Genomic DNA, 19,567 nt, shown 5'->3' on the forward strand with positions numbered 1-19,567 from the left:
AGCCCGATCGTGGGGGGTGCCTGACCCCCCGCGATGGGGCTCCCAGAAGCCAGGGGGGCCGTCCGGGTGTGGCTCCTGGCAACCTGATCTGGATATTTGGAAGAGTATCACAAGGGGTTGTCCAGTGTCTGTGATACTGAGATTAATATCTGTCTCTCGGCCTTGGAATATTGAGAAGGATGAAACAGGGTGAATGTCCACCCTGTGCCACATTGGGAGTAATATCAGCCTGTCCCCTCCATGGATATTAGGAACAATATCCCAGACTGGGTGTACGCCTCCTGCTGTACAGAGTGCAATATCATCCTCTCCCTCCCAGGATAGTAATTACAATATCACTGGGCGGGAGCACACAGCCTGTGAATTATTATCATCCTCTCCAACTCCGTATACTAGGAACTATATCTCAGAAAAACTGTCCCCTCAGTGCCATATTCGGACAAATAGCAAAGGCTTCTTTCGGGAATATTAGGAGCAATATTACCGCGTAGCTATCCATCCATTGCTATAATTGGAGTCATGTGATACTCTACCCCCGTTCATATTAGGATCAGTGTCACGTGGTGAGTGTACACCTGCTGCGATATTAAAACTAAAGTCCTGCTTTCCGACCCTGGTTATTAAGAACAGCATCACAAGTAGGTTTACACTTCCTGTGGCATGAGGAATAATAATATGATTATTAATCATCAATGATCGATTTTAATAATTATCAATGATACTAAAAATTCATAAGATACCATTATTAATTATGGATAATGATTTTGAATACATGATTATGCCTGCTTTCAATTAATTATTAATATTAATGTCATCAAATAATATTATTAGTTCCTAATACTAATCATTATTGTATTCCCAGCATCACTGGGTATTGATTTAAGTCACATTAATCGCTAATATCATCATATAATTATTAATAGTGATATTACTAATAATTATGATTACAAATGGTTAACCTTTTAAACCAGTATTCATTTTTACTCTCTTTATTGTGATCATTAATATCAATAATTATTATTAATATTAATATAATTATTAATATTAATGATTAATAGACTTGCTCCTGATGTAAACCCGGGAGAGGACGATGTTAATTTCTATATCACAACGGTGTACACCCCCCGTGACAGAGTTTCCAAGTTCTGCTTGGGAGAGGAGGATATGACAATCAGTTTCACTGGAAGTAGAAACAACGGTGGGATACTGTTCTGAATATTCAGGGAGGAAGAGGCTGATGTGACTCCTAATACAGAGGGGGTTACTCCCTCTGAGGGTGTGCACACTGGGGGTGTACAATCGTCTGAGAAGGAGTTGAAAATTTTCCGATGGGGAGATGATATTACTCAGAATATGAGAAAGAGGCAGGGGGTCCACAAGGCTCCCAGAAGCCAGGGGGGCGGGCCGGGGGTGGCGGCTGGGAGCCCGATCGCGGGGGGTGCCTGCACCCCCGGCGATGGGGCTCCCAGAAGCCAGGGGGGCGGGCCGGGGGTGGCGGCTGGGAGCCCGATCGCGGGGGGTGCCTGCACCCCCGGCGATGGGGCTCCCAGAAGCCAGGGGGGCGGGCCGGGGGTGGCGGCTGGGAGCCCGATCGCGGGGGGTGCCTGCACCCCCGGCGATGGGGCTCCCAGAAGCCAGGGGGGCGGGCCGGGGGTGGCGGCTGGGAGCCCGATCGCGGGGGGTGCCTGCACCCCCGGCGATGGGGCTCCCAGAAGCCAGGGGGGCGGGCCGGGGGTGGCGGCTGGGAGCCCGATCGCGGGGGGTGCCTGCACCCCCGGCGATGGGGCTCCCAGAAGCCAGGGGGGCGGGCCGGGGGTGGCGGCTGGGAGCCCGATCGCGTGGGGTGCCTGACCCCCCGGCGATGGGGCTCCCAGAAGCCAGGGGGGCGGGCCGGGGGTGGCGGCTGGGAGCCCGATCGCGGGGGGTGCCTGACCCCCCGGCGATGGGGCTCCCAGAAGCCAGGGGGGCGGGCCGGGGTGGCGGCTGGGAGCCCGATCGTGGGGGGTGCCTGACCCCCCGCGATGGGGCTCCCAGAAGCCAGGGGGGCCGTCCGGGTGTGGCTCCTGGCAACCTGATCTGGATATTTGGAAGAGTATCACAAGGGGTTGTCCAGTGTCTGTGATACTGAGATTAATATCTGTCTCTCGGCCTTGGAATATTGAGAAGGATGAAACAGGGTGAATGTCCACCCTGTGCCACATTGGGAGTAATATCAGCCTGTCCCCTCCATGGATATTAGGAACAATATCCCAGACTGGGTGTACGCCTCCTGCTGTACAGAGTGCAATATCATCCTCTCCCTCCCAGGATAGTAATTACAATATCACTGGGCGGGAGCACACAGCCTGTGAATTATTATCATCCTCTCCAACTCCGTATACTAGGAACTATATCTCAGAAAAACTGTCCCCTCAGTGCCATATTCGGACAAATAGCAAAGGCTTCTTTCGGGAATATTAGGAGCAATATTACCGCGTAGCTATCCATCCATTGCTATAATTGGAGTCATGTGATACTCTACCCCCGTTCATATTAGGATCAGTGTCACGTGGTGAGTGTACACCTGCTGCGATATTAAAACTAAAGTCCTGCTTTCCGACCCTGGTTATTAAGAACAGCATCACAAGTAGGTTTACACTTCCTGTGGCATGAGGAATAATAATATGATTATTAATCATCAATGATCGATTTTAATAATTATCAATGATACTAAAAATTCATAAGATACCATTATTAATTATGGATAATGATTTTGAATACATGATTATGCCTGCTTTCAATTAATTATTAATATTAATGTCATCAAATAATATTATTAGTTCCTAATACTAATCATTATTGTATTCCCAGCATCACTGGGTATTGATTTAAGTCACATTAATCGCTAATATCATCATATAATTATTAATAGTGATATTACTAATAATTATGATTACAAATGGTTAACCTTTTAAACCAGTATTCATTTTTACTCTCTTTATTGTGATCATTAATATCAATAATTATTATTAATATTAATATAATTATTAATATTAATGATTAATAGACTTGCTCCTGATGTAAACCCGGGAGAGGACGATGTTAATTTCTATATCACAACGGTGTACACCCCCCGTGACAGAGTTTCCAAGTTCTGCTTGGGAGAGGAGGATATGACAATCAGTTTCACTGGAAGTAGAAACAACGGTGGGATACTGTTCTGAATATTCAGGGAGGAAGAGGCTGATGTGACTCCTAATACAGAGGGGGTTACTCCCTCTGAGGGTGTGCACACTGGGGGTGTACAATCGTCTGAGAAGGAGTTGAAAATTTTCCGATGGGGAGATGATATTACTCAGAATATGAGAAAGAGGCAGGGGGTCCACAAGGCTCCCAGAAGCCAGGGGGGCGGGCCGGGGGTGGCGGCTGGGAGCCCGATGGCGGGGGGTGCCGGCACCCCCGGCGATGGGGCTCCCAGAAGCCAGGGGGCGGGCCGGGGGTGGCGGCTGGGAGCCCGATGGCGGGGGGTGCCGGCACCCCCGGCGATGGGGCTCCCGGAAGCCAGGGGGGCGGGCCGGGTGTGGCGGCTGGGAGCCCGATCGCGGGGGGTGCCGGCACCCCCGGCGATGGGGCTCCCGGAAGCCAGGGGGCGGGCCGGGGGTGGCGGCTGGGAGCCCGATCGCGGGGGGTGCCGGCACCCCCGGCGATGGGGCTCCCGGAAGCCAGGGGGGCGGGCCGGGGGTGGCGGCTGGGAGCCCGATCGCGGGGGGTGCCGGCACCCCCGGCGATGGGGCTCCCGGAAGCCAGGGGGGCGGGCCGGGGGTGGCGGCTGGGAGCCCGATCGCGGGGGGTGCCGGCACCCCCGGCGATGGGGCTCCCGGAAGCCAGGGGGGCGGGCCGGGGGTGGCGGCTGGGAGCCCGATCGCGGGGGGTGCCGGCACCCCCGGCGATGGGGCTCCCGGAAGCCAGGGGGGCGGGCCGGGGGTGGCGGCTGGGAGCCCGATCGCGGGGGGTGCCGGCACCCCCGGCGATGGGGCTCCCGGAAGCCAGGGGGGCGGGCCGGGGGTGGCGGCTGGGAGCCCGATCGCGGGGGGTGCCGGCACCCCCGGCGATGGGGCTCCCGGAAGCCAGGGGGGCGGGCCGGGGGTGGCGGCTGGGAGCCCGATCGCGGGGGGTGCCGGCACCCCCGGCGATGGGGCTCCCGGAAGCCAGGGGGGCGGGCCGGGGGTGGCGGCTGGGAGCCCGATCGCGGGGGGTGCCGGCACCCCCGGCGATGGGGCTCCCGGAAGCCAGGGGGGCGGGCCGGGGGTGGCGGCTGGGAGCCCGATCGCGGGGGGTGCCGGCACCCCCGGCGATGGGGCTCCCGGAAGCCAGGGGGGCGGGCCGGGGGTGGCGGCTGGGAGCCCGATCGCGGGGGGTGCCGGCACCCCCGGCGATGGGGCTCCCGGAAGCCAGGGGGGCGGGCCGGGGGTGGCGGCTGGGAGCCCGATCGCGGGGGGTGCCGGCACCCCCGGCGATGGGGCTCCCAGAAGCCAGGGGGGCGGGCCGGGGGTGGCGGCTGGGAGCCCGATCGCGGGGGGTGCCTGACCCCCCGGCGATGGGGCTCCCAGAAGCCAGGGGGGCGGGCCGGGGGTGGCGGCTGGGAGCCCGATCGCGGGGGGTGCCTGACCCCCCGCGATGGGGCTCCCAGAAGCCAGGGGGGCCGTCCGGGTGTGGCTCCTGGCAACCTGATCTGGATATTTGGAAGAGTATCACAAGGGGTTGTCCAGTGTCTGTGATACTGAGATTAATATCTGTCTCTCGGCCTTGGAATATTGAGAAGGATGAAACAGGGTGAATGTCCACCCTGTGCCACATTGGGAGTAATATCAGCCTGTCCCCTCCATGGATATTAGGAACAATATCCCAGACTGGGTGTACGCCTCCTGCTGTACAGAGTGCAATATCATCCTCTCCCTCCCAGGATAGTAATTACAATATCACTGGGCGGGAGCACACAGCCTGTGAATTATTATCATCCTCTCCAACTCCGTATACTAGGAACTATATCTCAGAAAAACTGTCCCCACAGTGCCATATTCGGACAAATAGCAAAGGCTTCTTTCGGGAATATTAGGAGCAATATTACCGCGTAGCTATCCATCCATTGCTATAATTGGAGTCATGTGATACTCTACCCCCGTTCATATTAGGATCAGTGTCACGCGGTGAGTGTACACCTGCTGCGATATTAAAACTAAAGTCCTGCTTTCCGACCCTGGTTATTAAGAACAGCATCACAAGTAGGTTTACACTTCCTGTGGCATGAGGAATAATAATATGATTATTAATCATCAATGATCGATTTTAATAATTATCAATGATACTAAAAATTCATAAGATACCATTATTAATTATGGATAATGATTTTGAATACATGATTATGCCTGCTTTCAATTACTTATTAATATTAATGTCATCAAATAATATTATTAGTTCCTAATACTAATCATTATTGTATTCCCAGCATCACTGGGTATTGATTTAAGTCACATTAATCGCTAATATCATCATATAATTATTAATAGTGATATTACTAATAATTATGATTACAAATGGTTAACCTTTTAAACCAGTATTCATTTTTACTCTCTTTATTGTGATCATTAATATCAATAATTATTATTAATATTAATATAATTATTAATATTAATGATTAATAGACTTGCTCCTGATGTAAACCCGGGAGAGGACGATGTTAATTTCTATATCACAACGGTGTACACCCCCCGTGACAGAGTTTCCAAGTTCTGCTTGGGAGAGGAGGATATGACAATCAGTTTCACTGGAAGTAGAAACAACGGTGGGATACTGTTCTGAATATTCAGGGAGGAAGAGGCTGATGTGACTCCTAATACAGAGGGGGTTACTCCCTCTGAGGGTGTGCACACTGGGGGTGTACAATCGTCTGAGAAGGAGTTGAAAATTTTCCGATGGGGAGATGATATTACTCAGAATATGAGAAAGAGGCAGGGGGTCCACAAGGCTCCCAGAAGCCAGGGGGGCGGGCCGGGGGTGGCGGCTGGGAGCCCGATCGCGGGGGGTGCCTGCACCCCCGGCGATGGGGCTCCCAGAAGCCAGGGGGGCGGGCCGGGGGTGGCGGCTGGGAGCCCGATCGCGGGGGGTGCCTGCACCCCCGGCGATGGGGCTCCCAGAAGCCAGGGGGGCGGGCCGGGGGTGGCGGCTGGGAGCCCCATCGCGGGGGGTGCCTGCACCCCCGGCGATGGGGCTCCCAGAAGCCAGGGGGGCGGGCCGGGGGTGGCGGCTGGGAGCCCGATCGCGGGGGGTGCCTGCACCCCCGGCGATGGGGCTCCCAGAAGCCAGGGGGGCGGGCCGGGGGTGGCGGCTGGGAGCCCGATCGCGGGGGGTGCCTGCACCCCCGGCGATGGGGCTCCCAGAAGCCAGGGGGGCGGGCCGGGGGTGGCGGCTGGGAGCCCGATCGCGGGGGGTGCCTGCACCCCCGGCGATGGGGCTCCCAGAAGCCAGGGGGGCGGGCCGGGGGTGGCGGCTGGGAGCCCGATCGCGGGGGGTGCCTGCACCCCCGGCGATGGGGCTCCCAGAAGCCAGGGGGGCGGGCCGGGGGTGGCGGCTGGGAGCCCGATCGCGGGGGGTGCCTGCACCCCCGGCGATGGGGCTCCCAGAAGCCAGGGGGGCGGGCCGGGGGTGGCGGCTGGGAGCCCGATCGCGGGGGGTGCCTGCACCCCCGGCGATGGGGCTCCCAGAAGCCAGGGGGGCGGGCCGGGGGTGGCGGCTGGGAGCCCGATCGCGGGGGGTGCCTGCACCCCCGGCGATGGGGCTCCCAGAAGCCAGGGGGGCGGGCCGGGGGTGGCGGCTGGGAGCCCGATCGCGGGGGGTGCCTGCACCCCCGGCGATGGGGCTCCCAGAAGCCAGGGGGGCGGGCCGGGGGTGGCGGCTGGGAGCCCGATCGCGGGGGGTGCCTGCACCCCCGGCGATGGGGCTCCCAGAAGCCAGGGGGGCGGGCCGGGGGTGGCGGCTGGGAGCCCGATCGCGGGGGGTGCCTGCACCCCCGGCGATGGGGCTCCCAGAAGCCAGGGGGGCGGGCCGGGGGTGGCGGCTGGGAGCCCGATCGCGGGGGGTGCCTGCACCCCCGGCGATGGGGCTCCCAGAAGCCAGGGGGGCGGGCCGGGGGTGGCGGCTGGGAGCCCGATCGCGGGGGGTGCCTGCACCCCCGGCGATGGGGCTCCCAGAAGCCAGGGGGGCGGGCCGGGGGTGGCGGCTGGGAGCCCGATCGCGGGGGGTGCCTGCACCCCCGGCGATGGGGCTCCCAGAAGCCAGGGGGGCGGGCCGGGGGTGGCGGCTGGGAGCCCGATCGCGGGGGGTGCCTGCACCCCCGGCGATGGGGCTCCCAGAAGCCAGGGGGGCGGGCCGGGGGTGGCGGCTGGGAGCCCGATCGCGGGGGGTGCCTGCACCCCCGGCGATGGGGCTCCCAGAAGCCAGGGGGGCGGGCCGGGGGTGGCGGCTGGGAGCCCGATCGCGGGGGGTGCCTGACCCCCCGGCGATGGGGCTCCCAGAAGCCAGGGGGGCGGGCCGGGGTGGCGGCTGGGAGCCCGATCGTGGGGGGTGCCTGACCTCCCGCGATGGGGCTCCCAGAAGCCAGGGGGGCCGTCCGGGTGTGGCTCCTGGCAACCTGATCTGGATATTTGGAAGAGTATCACAAGGGGTTGTCCAGTGTCTGTGATACTGAGATTAATATCTGTCTCTCGGCCTTGGAATATTGAGAAGGATGAAACAGGGTGAATGTCCACCCTGTGCCACATTGGGAGTAATATCAGCCTGTCCCCTCCATGGATATTAGGAACAATATCCCAGACTGGGTGTACGCCTCCTGCTGTACAGAGTGCAATATCATCCTCTCCCTCCCAGGATAGTAATTACAATATCACTGGGCGGGAGCACACAGCCTGTGAATTATTATCATCCTCTCCAACTCCGTATACTAGGAACTATATCTCAGAAAAACTGTCCCCTCAGTGCCATATTCGGACAAATAGCAAAGGCTTCTTTCGGGAATATTAGGAGCAATATTACCACGTAGCTATCCATCCATTGCTATAATTGGAGTCATGTGATACTCTACCCCCGTTCATATTAGGATCAGTGTCACGTGGTGAGTGTACACCTGCTGCGATATTAAAACTAAAGTCCTGCTTTCCGACCCTGGTTATTAAGAACAGCATCACAAGTAGGTTTACACTTCCTGTGGCATGAGGAATAATAATATGATTATTAATCATCAATGATCGATTTTAATAATTATCAATGATACTAAAAATTCATAAGATACCATTATTAATTATGGATAATGATTTTGAATACATGATTATGCCTGCTTTCAATTAATTATTAATATTAATGTCATCAAATAATATTATTAGTTCCTAATACTAATCATTATTGTATTCCCAGCATCACTGGGTATTGATTTAAGTCACATTAATCGCTAATATCATCATATAATTATTAATAGTGATATTACTAATAATTATGATTACAAATGGTTAACCTTTTAAACCAGTATTCATTTTTACTCTCTTTATTGTGATCATTAATATCAATAATTATTATTAATATTAATATAATTATTAATATTAATGATTAATAGACTTGCTCCTGATGTAAACCCGGGAGAGGACGATGTTAATTTCTATATCACAACGGTGTACACCCCCCGTGACAGAGTTTCCAAGTTCTGCTTGGGAGAGGAGGATATGACAATCAGTTTCACTGGAAGTAGAAACAACGGTGGGATACTGTTCTGAATATTCAGGGAGGAAGAGGCTGATGTGACTCCTAATACAGAGGGGGTTACTCCCTCTGAGGGTGTGCACACTGGGGGTGTACAATCGTCTGAGAAGGAGTTGAAAATTTTCCGATGGGGAGATGATATTACTCAGAATATGAGAAAGAGGCAGGGGGTCCACAAGGCTCCCAGAAGCCAGGGGGGCGGGCCGGGGGTGGCGGCTGGGAGCCCGATCGCGGGGGGTGCCTGACCCCCCGGCGATGGGGCTCCCAGAAGCCAGGGGGGCGGGCCGGGGTGGCGGCTGGGAGCCCGATCGTGGGGGGTGCCTGACCTCCCGCGATGGGGCTCCCAGAAGCCAGGGGGGCCGTCCGGGTGTGGCTCCTGGCAACCTGATCTGGATATTTGGAAGAGTATCACAAGGGGTGGTCCAGTGTCTGTGATACTGAGATTAATATCTGTCTCTCGGCCTTGGAATATTGAGAAGGATGAAACAGGGTGAATGTCCACCCTGTGCCACATTGGGAGTAATATCAGCCTGTCCCCTCCATGGATATTAGGAACAATATCCCAGACTGGGTGTACGCCTCCTGCTGTACAGAGTGCAATATCATCCTCTCCCTCCCAGGATAGTAATTACAATATCACTGGGCGGGAGCACACAGCCTGTGAATTATTATCATCCTCTCCAACTCCGTATACTAGGAACTATATCTCAGAAAAACTGTCCCCTCAGTGCCATATTCGGACAAATAGCAAAGGCTTCTTTCGGGAATATTAGGAGCAATATTACCGCGTAGCTATCCATCCATTGCTATAATTGGAGTCATGTGATACTCTACCCCCGTTCATATTAGGATCAGTGTCACGTGGTGAGTGTACACCTGCTGCGATATTAAAACTAAAGTCCTGCTTTCCGACCCTGGTTATTAAGAACAGCATCACAAGTAGGTTTACACTTCCTGTGGCATGAGGAATAATAATATGATTATTAATCATCAATGATCGATTTTAATAATTATCAATGATACTAAAAATTCATAAGATACCATTATTAATTATGGATAATGATTTTGAATACATGATTATGCCTGCTTTCAATTAATTATTAATATTAATGTCATCAAATAATATTATTAGTTCCTAATACTAATCATTATTGTATTCCCAGCATCACTGGGTATTGATTTAAGTCACATTAATCGCTAATATCATCATATAATTATTAATAGTGATATTACTAATAATTATGATTACAAATGGTTAACCTTTTAAACCAGTATTCATTTTTACTCTCTTTATTGTGATCATTAATATCAATAATTATTATTAATATTAATATAATTATTAATATTAATGATTAATAGACTTGCTCCTGATGTAAACCCGGGAGAGGACGATGTTAATTTCTATATCACAACGGTGTACACCCCCCGTGACAGAGTTTCCAAGTTCTGCTTGGGAGAGGAGGATATGACAATCAGTTTCACTGGAAGTAGAAACAACGGTGGGATACTGTTCTGAATATTCAGGGAGGAAGAGGCTGATGTGACTCCTAATACAGAGGGGGTTACTCCCTCTGAGGGTGTGCACACTGGGGGTGTACAATCGTCTGAGAAGGAGTTGAAAATTTTCCGATGGGGAGATGATATTACTCAGAATATGAGAAAGAGGCAGGGGGTCCACAAGGCTCCCAGAAGCCAGGGGGGCGGGCCGGGGGTGGCGGCTGGGAGCCCGATCGCGGGGGGTGCCTGCACCCCCGGCGATGGGGCTCCCAGAAGCCAGGGGGGCGGGCCGGGGGTGGCGGCTGGGAGCCCGATCGCGGGGGGTGCCTGCACCCCCGGCGATGGGGCTCCCAGAAGCCAGGGGGGCGGGCCGGGGGTGGCGGCTGGGAGCCCGATCGCGGGGGGTGCCTGCACCCCCGGCGATGGGGCTCCCAGAAGCCAGGGGGGCGGGCCGGGGGTGGCGGCTGGGAGCCCGATCGCGGGGGGTGCCTGCACCCCCGGCGATGGGGCTCCCAGAAGCCAGGGGGCGGGCCGGGGGTGGCGGCTGGGAGCCCGATCGCGGGGGGTGCCTGCACCCCCGGCGATGGGGCTCCCAGAAGCCAGGGGGGCGGGCCGGGGGTGGCGGCTGGGAGCCCGATCGCGGGGGGTGCCTGCACCCCCGGCGATGGGGCTCCCAGAAGCCAGGGGGGCGGGCCGGGGGTGGCGGCTGGGAGCCCGATCGCGGGGGGTGCCTGCACCCCCGGCGATGGGGCTCCCAGAAGCCAGGGGGGCGGGCCGGGGGTGGCGGCTGGGAGCCCGATCGCGGGGGGTGCCTGCACCCCCGGCGATGGGGCTCCCAGAAGCCAGGGGGGCGGGCCGGGGGTGGCGGCTGGGAGCCCGATCGCGGGGGGTGCCTGCACCCCCGGCGATGGGGCTCCCAGAAGCCAGGGGGGCGGGCCGGGGGTGGCGGCTGGGAGCCCGATCGCGGGGGGTGCCTGCACCCCCGGCGATGGGGCTCCCAGAAGCCAGGGGGGCGGGCCGGGGGTGGCGGCTGGGAGCCCGTTCGGGGGGCGTGCCTGCACCCCCGGCGATGGGGCTCCCAGAAGCCAGGGGGCGGGCCGGGGGTGGCGGCTGGGAGCCCGATCGCGGGGGGTGCCTGCACCCCCGGCGATGGGGCTCCCAGAAGCCAGGGGGGCGGGCCGGGGGTGGCGGCTGGGAGCCCGATCGCGTGGGGTGCCTGACCCCCCGGCGATGGGGCTCCCAGAAGCCAGGGGGGCGGGCCGGGGGTGGCGGCTGGGAGCCCGATCGCGGGGGGTGCCTGACCCCCCGGCGATGGGGCTCCCAGAAGCCAGGGGGGCGGGCCGGGGTGGCGGCTGGGAGCCCGATCGTGGGGGGTGCCTGACCCCCCGCGATGGGGCTCCCAGAAGCCAGGGGGGCCGTCCCGGTGTGGCTCCTGGCAACCTGATCTGGATATTTGGAAGAGTATCACAAGGGGTTGTCCAGTGTCTGTGATACTGAGATTAATATCTGTCTCTCGGCCTTGGAATATTGAGAAGGATGAAACAGGGTGAATGTCCACCCTGTGCCACATTGGGAGTAATATCAGCCTGTCCCCTCCATGGATATTAGGAACAATATCCCAGACTGGGTGTACGCCTCCTGCTGTACAGAGTGCAATATCATCCTCTCCCTCCCAGGATAGTAATTACAATATCACTGGGCGGGAGCACACAGCCTGTGAATTATTATCATCCTCTCCAACTCCGTATACTAGGAACTATATCTCAGAAAAACTGTCCCCTCAGTGCCATATTCGGACAAATAGCAAAGGCTTCTTTCGGGAATATTAGGAGCAATATTACCACGTAGCTATCCATCCATTGCTATAATTGGAGTCATGTGATACTCTACCCCCGTTCATATTAGGATCAGTGTCACGTGGTGAGTGTACACCTGCTGCGATATTAAAACTAAAGTCCTGCTTTCCGACCCTGGTTATTAAGAACAGCATCACAAGTAGGTTTACACTTCCTGTGGCATGAGGAATAATAATATGATTATTAATCATCAATGATCGATTTTAATAATTATCAATGATACTAAAAATTCATAAGATACCATTATTAATTATGGATAATGATTTTGAATACATGATTATGCCTGCTTTCAATTAATTATTAATATTAATGTCATCAAATAATATTATTAGTTCCTAATACTAATCATTATTGTATTCCCAGCATCACTGGGTATTGATTTAAGTCACATTAATCGCTAATATCATCATATAATTATTAATAGTGATATTACTAATAATTATGATTACAAATGGTTAACCTTTTAAACCAGTATTCATTTTTACTCTCTTTATTGTGATCATTAATATCAATAATTATTATTAATATTAATATAATTATTAATATTAATGATTAATAGACTTGCTCCTGATGTAAACCCGGGAGAGGACGATGTTAATTTCTATATCACAACGGTGTACACCCCCCGTGACAGAGTTTCCAAGTTCTGCTTGGGAGAGGAGGATATGACAATCAGTTTCACTGGAAGTAGAAACAACGGTGGGATACTGTTCTGAATATTCAGGGAGGAAGAGGCTGATGTGACTCCTAATACAGAGGGGGTTACTCCCTCTGAGGGTGTGCACACTGGGGGTGTACAATCGTCTGAGAAGGAGTTGAAAATTTTCCGATGGGGAGATGATATTACTCAGAATATGAGAAAGAGGCAGGGGGTCCACAAGGCTCCCAGAAGCCAGGGGGGCGGGCCGGGGGTGGCGGCTGGGAGCCCGATCGCGGGGGGTGCCTGACCCCCCGGCGATGGGGCTCCCAGAAGCCAGGGGGGCGGGCCGGGGTGGCGGCTGGGAGCCCGATCGTGGGGGGTGCCTGACCTCCCGCGATGGGGCTCCCAGAAGCCAGGGGGGCCGTCCGGGTGTGGCTCCTGGCAACCTGATCTGGATATTTGGAAGAGTATCACAAGGGGTGGTCCAGTGTCTGTGATACTGAGATTAATATCTGTCTCTCGGCCTTGGAATATTGAGAAGGATGAAACAGGGTGAATGTCCACCCTGTGCCACATTGGGAGTAATATCAGCCTGTCCCCTCCATGGATATTAGGAACAATATCCCAGACTGGGTGTACGCCTCCTGCTGTACAGAGTGCAATATCATCCTCTCCCTCCCAGGATAGTAATTACAATATCACTGGGCGGGAGCACACAGCCTGTGAATTATTATCATCCTCTCCAACTCCGTATACTAGGAACTATATCTCAGAAAAACTGTCCCCTCAGTGCCATATTCGGACAAATAGCAAAGGCTTCTTTCGGGAATATTAGGAGCAATATTACCACGTAGCTATCCATCCATTGCTATAATTGGAGTCATGTGATACTCTACCCCCGTTCATATTAGGATCAGTGTCACGTGGTGAGTGTACACCTGCTGCGATATTAAAACTAAAGTCCTGCTTTCCGACCCTGGTTATTAAGAACAGCATCACAAGTAGGTTTACACTTCCTGTGGCATGAGGAATAATAATATGATTATTAATCATCAATGATCGATTTTAATAATTATCAATGATACTAAAAATTCATAAGATACCATTATTAATTATGGATAATGATTTTGAATACATGATTATGCCTGCTTTCAATTAATTATTAATATTAATGTCATCAAATAATATTATTAGTTCCTAATACTAATCATTATTGTATTCCCAGCATCACTGGGTATTGATTTAAGTCACATTAATCGCTAATATCATCATATAATTATTAATAGTGATATTACTAATAATTATGATTACAAATGGTTAACCTTTTAAACCAGTATTCATTTTTACTCTCTTTATTGTGATCATTAATATCAATAATTATTATTAATATTAATATAATTATTAATATTAATGATTAATAGACTTGCTCCTGATGTAAACCCGGGAGAGGACGATGTTAATTTCTATATCACAACGGTGTACACCCCCCGTGACAGAGTTTCCAAGTTCTGCTTGGGAGAGGAGGATATGACAATCAGTTTCACTGGAAGTAGAAACAACGGTGGGATACTGTTCTGAATATTCAGGGAGGAAGAGGCTGATGTGACTCCTAATACAGAGGGGGTTACTCCCTCTGAGGGTGTGCACACTGGGGGTGTACAATCGTCTGAGAAGGAGTTGAAAATTTTCCGATGGGGAGATGATATTACTCAGAATATGAGAAAGAGGCAGGGGGTCCACAAGGCTCCCAGAAGCCAGGGGGGCGGGCCGGGGGTGGCGGCTGGGAGCCCGATCGCGGGGGGTGCCTGCACCCCCGGCGATGGGGCTCCCAGAAGCCAGGGGGGCGGGCCGGGGGTGGCGGCTGGGAGCCCGATCGCGGGGGGTGCCTGCACCCCCGGCGATGGGGCTCCCAGAAGCCAGGGGGGCGGGCCGGGGGTGGCGGCTGGGAGCCCGATCGCGGGGGGTGCCTGCACCCCCGGCGATGGGGCTCCCAGAAGCCAGGGGGGCGGGCCGGGGGTGGCGGCTGGGAGCCCGATCGCGGGGGGTGCCTGCACCCCCGGCGATGGGGCTCCCAGAAGCCAGGGGGGCGGGCCGGGGGTGGCGGCTGGGAGCCCGATCGCGGGGGGTGCCTGCACCCCCGGCGATGGGGCTCCCAGAAGCCAGGGGGGCGGGCCGGGGGTGGCGGCTGGGAGCCCGATCGCGGGGGGTGCCTGCACCCCCGGCGATGGGGCTCCCAGAAGCCAGGGGGGCGGGCCGGGGGTGGCGGCTGGGAGCCCGATCGCGGGGGGTGCCTGCACCCCCGGCGATGGGGCTCCCAGAAGCCAGGGGGGCGGGCCGGGGGTGGCGGCTGGGAGCCCGATCGCGGGGGGTGCCTGCACCCCCGGCGATGGGGCTCCCAGAAGCCAGGGGGGCGGGCCGGGGGTGGCGGCTGGGAGCCCGATCGCGGGGGGTGCCTGCACCCCCGGCGATGGGGCTCCCAGAAGCCAGGGGGGCGGGCCGGGGGTGGCGGCTGGGAGCCCGATCGCGGGGGGTGCCTGCACCCCCGGCGATGGGGCTCCCAGAAGCCAGGGGGGCGGGCCGGGGGTGGCGGCTGGGAGCCCGTTCGGGGGGCGTGCCTGCACCCCCGGCGATGGGGCTCCCAGAAGCCAGGGGGGCGGGCCGGGGGTGGCGGCTGGGAGCCCGATCGCGGGGGGTGCCTGCACCCCCGGCGATGGGGCTCCCAGAAGCCAGGGGGGCGGGCCGGGGGTGGCGGCTGGGAGCCCGATCGCGTGGGGTGCCTGACCCCCCGGCGATGGGGCTCCCAGAAGCCAGGGGGGCGGGCCGGGGGTGGCGGCTGGGAGCCCGATCGCGGGGGGTGCCTGACCCCCCGGCGATGGGGCTCCCAGAAGCCAGGGGGGCGGGCCGGGGTGGCGGCTGGGAGCCCGATCGTGGGGGGTGCCTGACCCCCCGCGATGGGGCTCCCAGAAGCCAGGGGGGCCGTCCCGGTGTGGCTCCTGGCAACCTGATCTGGATATTTGGAAGAGTATCACAAGGGGTTGTCCAGTGTCTGTGATACTGAGATTAATATCTGTCTCTCGGCCTTGGAATATTGAGAAGGATGAAACAGGGTGAATGTCCACCCTGTGCCACATTGGGAGTAATATCAGCCTGTCCCCTCCATGGATATTAGGAACAATATCCCAGACTGGGTGTACGCCTCCTGCTGTACAGAGTGCAATATCATCCTCTCCCTCCCAGGATAGTAATTACAATATCACTGGGCGGGAGCACACAGCCTGTGAATTATTATCATCCTCTCCAACTCCGTATACTAGGAACTATATCTCAGAAAAACTGTCCCCTCAGTGCCATATTCGGACAAATAGCAAAGGCTTCTTTCGGGAATATTAGGAGCAATATTACCGCGTAGCTATCCATCCATTGCTATAATTGGAGTCATGTGATACTCTACCCCCGTTCATATTAGGATCAGTGTCACGTGGTGAGTGTACACCTGCTGCGATATTAAAACTAAAGTCCTGCTTTCCGACCCTGGTTATTAAGAACAGCATCACAAGTAGGTTTACACTTCCTGTGGCATGAGGAATAATAATATGATTATTAATCATCAATGATCGATTTTAATAATTATCAATGATACTAAAAATTCATAAGATACCATTATTAATTATGGATAATGATTTTGAATACATGATTATGCCTGCTTTCAATTAATTATTAATATTAATGTCATCAAATAATATTATTAGTTCCTAATACTAATCATTATTGTATTCCCAGCATCACTGGGTATTGATTTAAGTCACATTAATCGCTAATATCATCATATAATTATTAATAGTGATATTACTAATAATTATGATTACAAATGGTTAACCTTTTAAACCAGTATTCATTTTTACTCTCTTTATTGTGATCATTAATATCAATAATTATTATTAATATTAATATAATTATTAATATTAATGATTAATAGACTTGCTCCTGATGTAAACCCGGGAGAGGACGATGTTAATTTCTATATCACAACGGTGTACACCCCCCGTGACAGAGTTTCCAAGTTCTGCTTGGGAGAGGAGGATATGACAATCAGTTTCACTGGAAGTAGAAACAACGGTGGGATACTGTTCTGAATATTCAGGGAGGAAGAGGCTGATGTGACTCCTAATACAGAGGGGGTTACTCCCTCTGAGGGTGTGCACACTGGGGGTGTACAATCGTCTGAGAAGGAGTTGAAAATTTTCCGATGGGGAGATGATATTACTCAGAATATGAGAAAGAGGCAGGGGGTCCACAAGGCTCCCAGAAGCCAGGGGGGCGGGCCGGGGGTGGCGGCTGGGAGCCCGATCGCGGGGGGTGCCTGCACCCCCGGCGATGGGGCTCCCAGAAGCCAGGGGGGCGGGCCGGGGGTGGCGGCTGGGAGCCCGATCGCGGGGGGTGCCTGCACCCCCGGCGATGGGGCGCCCAGAAGCCAGGGGGGCGGGCCGGGGGTGGCGGCTGGGAGCCCGATCGCGGGGGGTGCCTGCACCCCCGGCGATGGGGCGCCCAGAAGCCAGGGGGGCGGGCCGGGGGTGGCGGCTGGGAGCCCGATCGCGGGGGGTGCCTGCACCCCCGGCGATGGGGCGCCCAGAAGCCAGGGGGGCGGGCCGGGGGTGGCGGCTGGGAGCCCGATCGCGGGGGGTGCCTGCACCCCCGGCGATGGGGCGCCCAGAAGCCAGGGGGGCGGGCCGGGGGTGGCGGCTGGGAGCCCGATCGCGGGGGGTGCCTGCACCCCCGGCGATGGGGCGCCCAGAAGCCAGGGGGGCGGGCCGGGGGTGGCGGCTGGGAGCCCGATCGCGGGGGGTGCCTGCACCCCCGGCGATGGGGCGCCCAGAAGCCAGGGGGGCGGGCCGGGGGTGGCGGCTGGGAGCCCGATCGCGGGGGGTGCCTGCACCCCCGGCGATGGGGCGCCCAGAAGCCAGGGGGGCGGGCCGGGGGTGGCGGCTGGGAGCCCGATCGCGGGGGGTGCCTGCACCCCCGGCGATGGGGCGCCCAGAAGCCAGGGGGGCGGGCCGGGGGTGGCGGCTGGGAGCCCGATCGCGGGGGGTGCCTGCACCCCCGGCGATGGGGCGCCCAGAAGCCAGGGGGGCGGGCCGGGGGTGGCGGCTGGGAGCCCGATCGCGGGGGGTGCCTGCACCCCCGGCGATGGGGCGCCCAGAAGCCAGGGGGGCGGGCCGGGGGTGGCGGCTGGGAGCCCGATCGCGGGGGGTGCCTGCACCCCCGGCGATGGGGCGCCCAGAAGCCAGGGGGGCGGGCCGGGGGTGGCGGCTGGGAGCCCGATCGCGGGGGGTGCCTGCACCCCCGGCGATGGGGCGCCCAGAAGCCAGGGGGGCGGGCCGGGGGTGGCGGCTGGGAGCCCGATCGCGGGGGGTGCCTGCACCCCCGGCGATGGGGCTCCCAGAAGCCAGGGGGGCGGGCCGGGGGTGGCGGCTGGGAGCCCGATCGCGGGGGGTGCCTGCACCCCCGGCGATGGGGCTCCCAGAAGCCAGGGGGGCGGGCCGGGGGTGGCGGCTGGGAGCCCGATCGCGGGGGGTGCCTGCACCCCCGGCGATGGGGCTCCCAGAAGCCAGGGGGGCGGGCCGGGGGTGGCGGCTGGGAGCCCGATCGCGGGGGGTGCCTGCACCCCCGGCGATGGGGCTCCCAGAAGCCAGGGGGGCGGGCCGGGGGTGGCGGCTGGGAGCCCGATCGCGGGGGGTGCCTGCACCCCCGGCGATGGGGCTCCCAGAAGCCAGGGGGGCGGGCCGGGGGTGGCGGCTGGGAGCCCGATCGCGGGGGGTGCCTGCACCCCCGGCGATGGGGCTCCCAGAAGCCAGGGGGGCGGGCCGGGGGTGGCGGCTGGGAGCCCGATCGCGGGGGGTGCCTGCACCCCCGGCGATGGGGCTCCCAGAAGCCAGGGGGGCGGGCCGGGGGTGGCGGCTGGGAGCCCGATCGCGGGGGGTGCCTGCACCCCCGGCGATGGGGCTCCCAGAAGCCAGGGGGGCGGGCCGGGGGTGGCGGCTGGGAGCCCGATCGCGGGGGGTGCCTGCACCCCCGGCGATGGGGCTCCCAGAAGCCAGGGGGGCGGGCCGGGGGTGGCGGCTGGGAGCCCGATCGCGGGGGGTGCCTGCACCCCCGGCGATGGGGCTCCCAGAAGCCAGGGGGGCGGGCCGGGGGTGGCGGCTGGGAGCCCGATCGCGTGGGGTGCCTGACCCCCCGGCGATGGGGCTCCCAGAAGCCAGGGGGGCGGGCCGGGGGTGGCGGCTGGGAGCCCGATCGTGGGGGGTGCCTGACCCCCCGCGATGGGGCTCCCAGAAGCCAGGGGGGCCGTCCGGGTGTGGCTCCTGGCAACCTGATCTGGATATTTGGAAGAGTATCACAAGGGGTTGTCCAGTGTCTGTGATACTGAGATTAATATCTGTCTCTCGGCCTTGGAATATTGAGAAGGATGAAACAGGGTGAATGTCCACCCTGTGCCACATTGGGAGTAATATCAGCCTGTCCCCTCCATGGATATTAGGAACAATATCCCAGACTGGGTGTACGCCTCCTGCTGTACAGAGTGCAATATCATCCTCTCCCTCCCAGGATAGTAATTACAATATCACTGGGCGGGAGCACACAGCCTGTGAATTATTATCATCCTCTCCAACTCCGTATACTAGGAACTATATCTCAGAAAAACTGTCCCCTCAGTGCCATATTCGGACAAATAGCAAAGGCTTCTTTCGGGAATATTAGGAGCAATATTACCGCGTAGCTATCCATCCATTGC

The sequence above is a fragment of the Macaca mulatta genome, chromosome 4, assembly GCF_049350105.2.
Source record: "Macaca mulatta isolate MMU2019108-1 chromosome 4, T2T-MMU8v2.0, whole genome shotgun sequence".
Taxonomy (NCBI): Eukaryota; Metazoa; Chordata; class Mammalia; order Primates; family Cercopithecidae; genus Macaca; species Macaca mulatta.